Below are 12,051 nucleotides of genomic sequence, written 5' to 3' on the forward strand. Positions count from 1 at the left end.
TATGGATTCTGAACAAAGTAAACAGTAAGTATAATTACAATCATCCCATACATATGCAAATCTGCATGTCTAATCTATGGCACTAATATGCTGCAGTGGCTGTAGGCTGGCCATAGCATCTTTGTTGTATAACCTACCACCTACACCCTATGGCAAGCAACCAAGACGATAGGTCCTACCCGCAACCATCGCCTCATATCAAAACCATGGTGCTTGTAATTTGACTACTTATAAGTTTACTCTTGGGGGCATAGTCTGCAGCCATGCCACCAAGACGCTATGATGTGCACACAGTTACCACACCACACCCATGTTCACTTATAACCTCACTGCTTATGACTTCAGTCTTGGGTGTATGGCCTTTGGCCTTTGGCTTTTGGCAATGCACCCAAGACTCTGGGTCCTGGGAAGAACCACCACAGCATATTGCACCCATTGTGGCTTCTAACTTCACTACGTATAAAGTTGGGTTTGGGAGCATGGCCTTTGGCCATGCACCCAAAACGCTAGGCCCTCCCCACAACCACCTGAATAATGTTTCATAGTATGAGTGTACCTATACCTGTGATATGCTGCAGTAGTTGTGGCCACAGGCTACAACATTGGGTGTGAGGCCATAGATTTTTCAATGTATGGGTATGCAGTATATAAAATCCATAGTTGCGTACAACTGCCGTGCTTACAACTTTGTTCTCCGCGGTACATCGCCTTCAGCCATGCACCAAAAACTATACATCCTGGCCACAACTACCACACCATATGACACCCATTGGGGCATGTAATTACACTATGTACAAATGTGCTGTTGGGTGCATGGCCTTCGGTCATGCACCCATTACTGCTGCCCCTCCCCATACCCAGCTGAGTGATGTACTACCACACCATATCACACCCATTGTGGCGTGTAAGTACACTGTGTACAAAATTGCTGTTGGGTGCATGGCCTTTGGCGATGCACCCTTGACTGCAGGCCCTCCCGACAGCCACCTGAGTAATGTACAACCATATCACACCCATTGTAGCTTGTAAGTACTGTACGTGCTGTTGGGTGCACGGCCGTCGGTCATGCACCCATGACTGCTGCCCCACCCCACAGCCAGTAGAGTGATGTAGTACCACACCATATCACACCCATTGGGGCGTGTAACTACACTACGTACAAATGTGCTGTTGGGTGCATGGCCCTTGGCCATGCACCCATAACTCCACGCCCTCCCCACAGCCACCTGAGTGATGGGCGATACTACGGGTGTATTTATAGTTGTGGTATGCTACAGTGGATGAGGTCTTAGTATTATTTGTTTGTCCATAGATATTGCTATGTATGGGTGTGCATTAGCTTATAGGTTTAGTGCTTACAAATGTGTTGTTGTGTAATGGCCTTCGGCCATGCACCCAACTCTCTACACACTCTCCACAACCACCTGATCCATAAGTAATACTACAGGTGTATCCATTGCTGCGACATGCAGCGGTGGTTGTGGCCAGGGCCTAGAGTCTTGGAAGTATGGCCTACGGCCTACGGCCTATGGCCATGCACCCAAGACTCTAGGCCCTGGTCACAACCAACAGAGCATATTACATCCATGGTCGCTTATATATCATTAACACACTCATACAATGGAACATTGTAAGTGGACCATGTACTCAATTCATACTCAGGACTCTAGGCCCTGGTCACACCTACCAGATACATATTCGAATGTATGGCTGTGATGTATGAAAGTGATGTCCTGCAGTGCTTGTGGGCAGGGTCTACACTCTTCAGTGTGTGGCCTACAGCCTTCAGCCATGCACCCAAAAGGGTACGTCCTGCCCACAACCACTGCACTATATAAAATCCATGTTGGCTTATAAAGTTATACCTAATAACTTTGGCCATGCACCCAAGACTGCAGGTCCTCCCCACAACCACCTCAGTGATGTGACGGAGATACGGGTGTATCTATAGGTATGCTATGCTTCAGTGCTTCTGGCCAGAGGTTGGACTCCTACCTGTATGTGCATAAATATTGGAAGTTATGGCTCTGCATTGGCTTACACGTCCAGTGCTTATAACTGTGTTCAAGACTGTACACACTTCCCACAACGAGCTAATCCATAATCAATACTACAGGTGTAGCCATGGGTGTGACATGCTGCGGCCATGCATCCAAGACTCTAGGCCCTGGCCACACCCACCACAGCATGTCACACCCATGGAGCCGTTCGAATGAATGGAATACGCATAGGAAAAAGTAATGTATATTCGGCATGTACTCAATTTCAATGTTCACTAACAGCACGCGTGTCCTTAGAACAGTTTCAAGTTCCCTGTACACAGCATGGACTGAAATACTACCCTTATTAGACCCCTCATTCTCTGTACGTACAAACATCCCGAACAAGGCGTCCATATAAAGTACATCAGGAACACCTACCGCCAGAACATAAGCAGGTTTTCACCCATCCCTTACTGTCTAGAACTCCACAAGCACTTTGACACAGCAAAATAGGTTTCGAAATAGCTTGTTGCTGCTGGTACCTGCTCCGCGGTCGGCGGATCCAAAATGTTGGGCACATCCAAACAATCTGACGCTGAACACGTCTCGCTGCAGCCAATCGACAGAGACGTTGCGTGTCCGCGGTCATGATGCCAGCCCCTTAGCCAATCGGTGTCTTGTCCGTGGAGCGAACAGGGAAGTGTGACCGCGGAGCGGACATAGACATCACTAATTTTTAAATACATACTTTTTGGTCATTTTTTTAAAAAGTACTACACGGAAAGTCGCCAAATTTACAAAAGCACGCTTTCGGGACCAAGCGCTCCTCCTGCCACAAATTTTGTGAAAATCTGTCCAGCGGTTTGGCCTGTAGCCGTGCGCAAAGTTTTTCCTCCATTCAGTCTATGGGAAAAACAGAAGTTTTGGGACCCCCCCTATAACTTTGCCCCCCCTGGACGAATCCTCACCAAACTTTGCAAAAAAATTCAGAGTGTTCCATATACTTTGCAAAGTTTGGTGAGGATTCGTCCAGGGGGAGCGAAGTTATAAGCCGCTCAAAAAGTGCTCTTCCTATGGAAACAGCAACTTAACCATAACTACACGGCCACTACCATGGCCATGTAATGTAAAAAGAATCCATTTGCATGAGGGTATGTGCCCATTTCTCTCTAAGAAACATTTGCACAGACTGTATGCTTTTCATCTACCTCTGGGACAACTGAAGGAGCTGCTCTACTCAGTGCGTGCCTGCAGGTTTCACTCTTAATAACTCAGCTTAAATTCCATGCACAGCTCAAACCCCCGCACAAGCAAGGCGGCAAGTTTCGAAATCCGACCTCTAGATCCATATGCTTATTTAGCACGTGGGAGTTGCAGCATAAATGACCATTATTCATTTCACATTTAATGCTTTCAGTTTCCAGGTCTCTTACATACTCGTCACACAACCCATGATTGTCACTTTGCCGTTTCTTCCAAGTGAGAGGGCTTGAAAGAGAGCTCCGCAAGGGAAAAGGGGAGTGGAAAAGTGGCCTGCTTAGATTTCTGGTGCAGGCTACGTTGTTATGCGTTTCTAACTCAAAGTTCCCTCTGAAATGCAGGATAGGCTGGAGGGATTAAAACACCTGCGCATTCGCAATGTAGAATTGCTCAATTATCTGGTGGTGTTCTTGGGGAAATGAGGGAAATCCCTTTTCCCATGCACGTTTTTCTATTACAAAACAGGCATCGGGATAAAAACGTGTACAGTGGATGTGCGGAATGTAGCTCTTCCATTTTGTGGACTACGTTTAGATGCACCTCGTTGCTCCCCACTGCTCCCCAGGAAGTTGGATCGCCCGTCTAAGGTCAGGCCAAAGGGCTACCTGTACAAAATGTTGCTGGGGATTTTCACTGTCATAACTCCCCCCCCCGCCTCCTCTCCATGAGCAGTCAAGCATGTAGATGGGCACATGCATGTGCCAGGGCACATGCTCATGATGCAATTTCTGTAACATACCGCTATGCACCTTTTTGCCCAAGGTTTATTCACATTGTGCATGCACTTAATACCAATTTGCTATAGGAATTAGGTTCCCCAATATTACCCATATCCATCTACTTTCTCTATCCAAGGGGTCTGGAACACATGGCTCTCCAGATGTTTTGGACTATAGCTCCCATGATCCCGTATTTCCCTCATTCTCCAAGGCTGATGAGAGTTGTGAGTAATTCGACCACCCACACAAGGAGAGTGCGCTCGCCTAGGCTTTTTGATTTTTTATGTATTTAAAAGAATTAATGATGGGAGATCAACCTCTGTGAAAATATGTGTGGCTATTCCTGCACATATTTTCCACGCTCACGGCACAGCAGAAAAATAGTCATGTACTCTGGGAGGACACAGCTTACCAGCGCAGCCCTCCTCTGTCATGTGTAGCTAACACCTGACAGCTCTGGGTAAATTAAAAGTCTCTGGCCGTAGGCAGCCTGATTAGCATTTCAAGGCCCCATGGATTAGCATCTCTATTGTTACATTTTGCTGGTGGCACCGAATACTGAAGAATTTTAATCAGCAGGCCTCAGGGAAGGCCTGTGTGCAGGAAGTGACAATGGAGACCGGAGACCAACACCTCTCTGTAATGCAATGTGTCAACTTGGTACTAACACCCATCCATGATATGAAAGGGCAGTGAATGTCCCGTCTGGAACCACTCCTTTCAGAGTAGGGAAATATGTGAATTGTAGGAGATGAAAGTCTGCCTGCAACCCCCTACTTCAAAGGAGGCCCATGTTGTGACCAAGCACCGCATATGGCTCAGTTAATTAGGGAGACACTTTGATGTACGGCAGACAGGAAGATGGGTGGGACTTAGAAGTATATGTTGTCATCCTTCCCCTGTCTGTTGCCAAGTGCTCTGATTCTGTTCTGAAGCATCACTGAAGATTGTTGGTAGGACCCAGGATTGGTTTATTAAGGTGGGCTTAGCCTGCACCAATCACAGGGGCCCGTTGGGCTTTAAAAGAGCGCTGAGCCCCTCACTAATCAGATTAACTGAAGACTTTGCAAGGAGTAAGAAGAAGGACTCATTTGGACCCAAGCTGAAGGTACAGTCTACCTTACATCTTCCGCCAGTGAAGGAAAGCCAGGAGTTTCAAGAGGGAAGCAAGATTTCTCCCCTAAACATCTCCCAGAGAACTGGGAAAGTTGCCGGAATCAGAGGACCCGTCCAGCAGCTCCAGAACCGGTACCCAGCCAGCACACAGCGTTCCGTGCTAGGTTCTGACAGAAAACTTCCTAGGTGGGAAGTGCCAGAGAGACTCTGTACAAAGGACACTCTGTCCTGCAATCACTCTCCTGAGGTTTGGGCCATCTGCCTTGAAAGGACAAGGGCCCTGCACAGAGGCTAGTAGTGACACACAAGCATCATGCAGCATCCATCTTTTTAAGGACAATTTCGAGACAGTTGAGTACTCAAACTCATCCGGCTGCACCGCTGACTGTTGTCACGCCACAGTCACGAGAGCCATCCGAGACACCTCAACCAGCATTCCAGATTCACCAACCAGCACAGAGAAAATGGGCATCATTACAAAGTTGCCGGTCCGGTAACAATGGTACCATTAAGCTTGCCGGTACCGTTGTTACCGGACCGGCAAATTACGAGGTTTGCGAGCGGGTGCCTTTCAGCCCGGCAGGTCTGACCTGCCGGGCGGAATGGCACCCGCTCGCTGACCATGTCAGATGCACCGGCACCATTCACGAATGTGCCGGTGCATCCGGCTTCCCCATTCCCATTGAGTCTAATGGAACTCAAATGAGAATGGGGACTAATATTTACTGGTGCCAGGAAATGGGCAATTACCAGGTCTGCCGGGGCTGTAATGCCCATTCCCGGGCGCCGGTAGCACAGCTACTGCCGAAGTCGTAATGTGGCCCAATGATTGTTGGCCCTGAGCAGCCGCTTCGGACAGCCTGCAGACGTATGTCCAGCCCGCAGCTGACTCTCGCCACTAACTCTGTCTCATGGGCTTGCGAAAAGCCCAGAAACCGCCTCAACTCTTTCGAGCACCACCAAGAACTTCTTCAGCACCAGGTACATTGTAGTTCTGCCCACCTGGTCCTTCTCTGAAGGCCCCTAGAGACAGTTACGCCCTTTGCCCCTTTTTTGTTGGAACCAAATAACCTTGAACAGTAAGACTGATTGCTTTACAATCTACCCTCCTGTCAGTATCCTGAGTGCATCCCTTTGCTTTGTGAGTCTGTCCTCTGTGTTCCTTTACAGTGTGGGTTGTAATTGTAGTGTGCTAGAATTGTCGGTTGTAGTAATAATAAAGTAGATATCTTTATACAAACTTGACTGCACCGTCCCTTTTATCATTGGGTAATAATTGTATTTTCGCTATGTTGCAACTAACCAACAATCCACGACCTTGCAGAGATAAGCCTGCTGTTCCTTCCACGTTACAAACATTGGACAAGGAGGTCTTATAATTTACTTGTATTGCAATCTGTTCGGATCCCTTCTTGTGTACTAGAGGTGTGGGGTTGATTGATGGCTTTGAATCCAATATTCATCCCTGGACCACTGGTGCCCCAGAAAATTATTCGTCACATTGGTGGCAAGCCGTCGGATCAGTTGGAGCAGCTTAGTCAACCAACGATAAAAGTACTGTTCTACCCTGCGGTTTGAAATTAAGCAGGTGATGGAGGGAGCTATTAATGATATAACAGGTAAACAGAGTTTTGGGGGCAACTAATTGGCAATCAGAAGGGTTCTGTAGGGCCTGTTCATCAGAAGGAACTACTGAAAGAAATTGATTGGGAAGCAGTTATCTCAACCTTGTGGCAGAAACTTGTACCATGATCAGTCAGTCGGTTTGGGTGGGGATAACATAAATATCTGCTTGTGTATAAAATCTTGGAATACCCGGGGCAACCAGCACTTATTTACCAACCCTAGCTGCCTGGACAATTTGAGAGAGGCCAATTGCATATGTTTGCAGGAAACATGGATGACTGTGGCACCCATATCAGATGGCTATAATGATAATGATAATGATGTGTTATTTATGTAGCGCCTTAATCCAAAGCGCTTTTTAGAGCACATATTTACATACAATATCACCCAACCTAAATTGGTACTGATTTATCGACCTCGGAAGGATGAAAGGCTGAGTTGGCCTTGCCGGGATGAGATATTGAACCAACACGCTAAGGGTAGTGGTGGGGGAAGGCCATCAGGAGGATTGTTGGTTTCTGTAGGCAATACCCTGGGTCTGAATGGTACAAGTATTGAAGGCTTACCCTTTGGGGCAATGGGGATGGACCTTACTTCCCGGGATGAATCTGTGAAAATTCTGATTATAAACATTTACTGGCACAATGGGATATCATTAGTAAATATCTTTGTGGAAAAGGTTTGCCAGGTAATTGATGATTGGGTATCAAGGTTTCAAAATGGTAGAATTCTTGTGGTGGGGGATCTAAATGCAGATTGTGGCTTTAAGAAATCAGCCTGGGAAACTTTGTGATATGGAAATGGCCCAGAATGGGATCTCTTTGAAAAAGCAGATTGGAAAAATCTGGTATGTGGGTTTAGGAACGTTGGGCTTCCAGCCACTTGTGTGCAATAAGAACAATGGCCTTAATGAGATATCTTGGCATACCTGGCATCGAGGGAACAACTCCACCCTTCTGGACTACATCTTTCTTGATTATTATATGATGAATAGATGTGTTTCATTTACAGTGACGAAGAATGCTTGGAGCGATCACTCCATTTTGACGGCTTCCTTTGACATGGTTGTAACTACCAGAGTATTGAGATTTCAACTCAAGGTGGTTTCTAACATGTCGGAGAGTGCTGTGAGATGGAGTGCAAAAAATATATACCTGATGAATCAAAATATGTGAGTCTCCCTGAAAGTAAGTACTCTAGACTTGAAAATCAACAACTTTAACACTCAAGTGATACAGAGACTTATTGAGAGCTCGGTCTGGGATATTAGTACGAAGGCAACAAGGAATAGGACCTGCATACCAAAGCACACTCACTGTTACAATGAGGAGTTAGCATCATTTAAAACAATCATGAGGAGGGAAGTGAGTGGAATTTGGAGTTCTAATCTAGATGGTTTTATTTAAAACATGTGTATTAGGAAAATTAGACAAAGATTTAAAATTATTTCAGATCTAAGAAAAATGTGTTACTGCAGCAGGTTGCTGGAGCTATGCTAGGGGTTTTAATTAATGCTCAACTTAGTGCCTTCTGGCAGCTGGTTAAGGGCCAAGACCCTAACTATGTGGTTTCTCAATTTAATCCTGTTTCAGAGATGGAATGGGTTGAGTTTTTGAAAAAAGGTTTGGGGCCCCTATTATGGAACGATCTGAGCCGGAAGGAATAGTTCTTGGGTTTTGGATAACATTAAATGGGAACCCCCTTTTGAGATTGGCACTATACTCTCCCTAATAACTAAATGTAAAAGAGCACCTGCCCTGGGCCCTCATGGCCTTACGAATAATACCTTTAAGGCTGACCAAAATTTTTGGCCGAATATCCTACATTTAGAATATAAGGATATTTCTCTAACAGGCCTTACTCCATCGTCCTGGTCTACGGCGCGCGTGGTCCCCATTTTTAAATGCAGAACTAGGTCAGACCTGAAAAACTATCGGCCGATCTCCTTAATAGATATCCACTGTAAAATCTTTCTGGCACTATTACTTTCACACTTGAAAGAGTGGGCAAAGTAATCTCAATCCTTCAACAAAATCCAGCCCAGATTCCGTAAGGGCCATGCAACTAACATCAATGGTCTGGTTCTTAAGTGTTTACAGGAAGATGCATGGAAGAGGCAAAAGGGGTGCATATTTATGGCCTCGATTGACCTATCGGCCACCTTCGATTGCGTTGATCGCAACAAATCATGAAATAAATTGGCAGCCTGGGGAATGCCGTCAGGTCTTTTGGAATTAATCCAGGGGGTTTATGATAACTGTGGGATCCAGTTTCGTCTGAGTTAGAAAGGCGATGTTTCTCAGAGAAATCGGTCACATTGGGGGGTCTGACAGGGCTGTATCCTAGCCCCCTGGCTTAATGGAGGAAGGGTGGTTAGCGCCAAAAGTTGGCCATTCTAAAATTATATGGCTCGCATGCTCAGACAATTTCTTGATCTTTGACCTGACAAGGGTCGGGCTGCCGCGCCTGTTAGACATCCTTTCTAAGTATGCCAAAGAAAACTGCCTTATTATGAATCCAAGTAAGACAAAAATCCTGGTTTTCACAAAAATGAAAAGGAAAATTAATTGATCTGTTTTTCAGATATTTAGGGTTCCATTTTGGAGCCCATCAAGGAACTAAAGTTAGTATTGAGGTACTGTTATACAAAGCTAAGCTTGTAGTGTCCCAGATTGTGAAAATCAACCGTAAATTTGGTAGGTTTTCACTAAAACCGGTGATAATGTTCTATGAAGGAAAGATTGTCCCTAAACTCATATACGACCTTGAATTAATGTCTGATAGAATTGTTAAAACCCTGAACAAAATTGAAGGAAGAATATGGAGACGGTCCTTGGTGTGCCAAATGCGGTGCCATTACCAGCAATTAGGTATGAGCTAGGGTTGGTTTCACTCTGGGCCAGGATACAATGGTGCTTACTGTCACTGTACGCTAAGATTAAGGCCCCTATTCCAAACTCCCTGTATGAACTGATGGGAGATAATGTTAACTATTCTGCTGAACTGGCGGACCTTACAGATAGATGTGAAACTATCCTGTCTGAAATCGGCTCCAATTTGGAAACCCTGATCTGCAATCCAATGTTAACGAAGAGGGCTCTTTTGGATTATGATTGGATCTCAAACACAGATACTTTTCACTCTTATGCATCAATGGGCCATTTGGCCCATGAGCACAAATTACGAGGCTCCCTCTCATTTATTCTGCTCCAATTTCCCAACCGTTACTATCGAGGGTTATTATTGAGGTTAAGATGGAACCTCTTTCCGACTAAGGATATTTTGCTTAGAAGGAAACAAATTCACGCAGATTAAGCCCTCTGTAGATTCTGTAAATTAATACCTGAATCGATTAAACATGTTGTAATAGACTGCAAACAACTCAGGGATTTAAGAAATACATTCTTGGTGATGCTGAGTCACTACCACCTGGGATGCAGTAGCGACATGATTTAACATCCAGAATGTGCATGAGGGACTTGCTCTATCAGGTTTCATGAAGGGTAACAACATTGTGTAGACTGGTGGTGGAGGGACCCCAATCTGAGAATGTGATTCTTATTCTGCAGAGTAGCTATGATTTCTTGGGTTTTTATCTGAAATTGGTGAATTAGTTGAGTAACTGTGTATTATGATCTGTTATTATTATGGCTGTTTTTTTAAGGAGTCAACAAAGAATTAAGAAAAAATGAATTTGAAAATTCGTATTTATATTGGATGGATTTTTATCTTATTTTTCTTATTGTATTTCTTAAATTGAATGATAAGGAATAGTTTGATGCGAAGTGATTTGACCATTATAATTTTCTTTTCTTGAATTTTATCTGTTCTTTTTTTCTTTTGTATTTGTTTTAACATGTTTACTTGATATGATGAAGTTGTTTCTTTTATCTTGTTATGTGTATGGATTTGTTGTGATGATAATTCCTGTTTTTTTTTTACTATTCCTTCTGTGAATTTGTAAAGGTTTAAATTAAACCAATTGCAATCAGAAAATAAAAAAGTACTGTTGCAGGCAACGTTTAGGCACTACTAGACTACTAGGTAATAGTAATAGTCATGGAGCTTGACATGGAGACTATAATAGGCATGACCAAGGATGGCCTGCGCCTCTTATGTGAAGAGAAGGGACTTCCCCACAGCACTAAGGTTAATAAGCCTGAGTTGCTGGCCAGCCTCCAAGCTTGGGTAGAAGTGAGGGCAGTTGGAGAGAAGACCCCTGAGGACGGGCTAGGCTCCGTGTACCCGAACGGACAAGACCTTCCGGAGGGGGTAAATGATGAGGACGACCACATGAGCAGTGTCTCTCGGCAATCATCCCGCCAGCGGTCAAAGTGTTGTTTCTCAACACTCGAGAGTGTCAGTGAGGACACAGTGGCTAGTGCAGCATCCCGCAAGTCCTAGGCCTCAGCACAGTCTCTAAGTGGCCCAGTAATTGTTCCGGCTGTTAATGAGGTAGCAGCTAGAAAGCGCCTGCTCGAGGAGAGACTAGCGCTAGATGAACAGAAACAGCGAGACAAGGTCACCATAGAGATGCACAAGCTGGTGCTTGAAGAGCAGAAAGAAGCCAACAGGTTCACCTCTAGCAAGAACAGCAGTAGTGGCTCAAACCAGAGTGCCTGGGATAAGCTCTGAAGGCACATCCCCAAACATTTAGTGCAGGCTTATGACGTGGGGAAGGATATTTTTGACTGGTTTGAAGCACTTGAGTTGGCATTCCAGCTGCAGGAGGTGGATGAGGTACTGTGGGGTGCAGCCCTGATGAGTCGTTTACCAACACCAGGGACTGATGCAATTCTTCAGTTAACGCCTGAGAGCATGAAGGCAGCCCTCCCCAGGAAGTTCTGTAAAACCTCAAAACAGTATCTAAAGAGCTTCAGAGAGCTTGGAAAGAAAATTGGGCAGACATTTGAAGCGTTCACACACTTGTCGTTGAAATATCTGAGCGGGTGGGTGATTGTTGACACATTTGAAGGGATGTACATTTTGATTGCGTGTGAGGTTGACCTGCACCACAATCTAGTGGACAAGACTATCACAGACCGTAGGGAGTTTGCAAATGCTGCCAACAGGTTTGTGAGTACTCGAGTCCAGAAACGGCTCAGGCGAGCACACCCGAACCAGAAGAGAAATCAGCGGAAAATAAAGTAAATAAAAATGGGAAGGACAACGGCCCAACCCAATCTTATTCAAAGTCAGAATCCCAAAAGAGCGAAGGGAAACCCCCAAACTCTAGTTCAGCCTTGCACACCAAAAAGAAGAGCACAGGCACCCCTAACACTGGGACACCTGCGTTCTCACCACCCAAAGGTTATTTCATGTGAGGAGCTGGTCCATAGGAAAGGGGA

This window comes from Ambystoma mexicanum, chromosome 5p (genome assembly GCF_040938575.1).
Source record: "Ambystoma mexicanum isolate Mex_15411 chromosome 5p, UKY_AmexF1_1, whole genome shotgun sequence".
NCBI lineage: Eukaryota > Metazoa > Chordata > Amphibia > Caudata > Ambystomatidae > Ambystoma > Ambystoma mexicanum.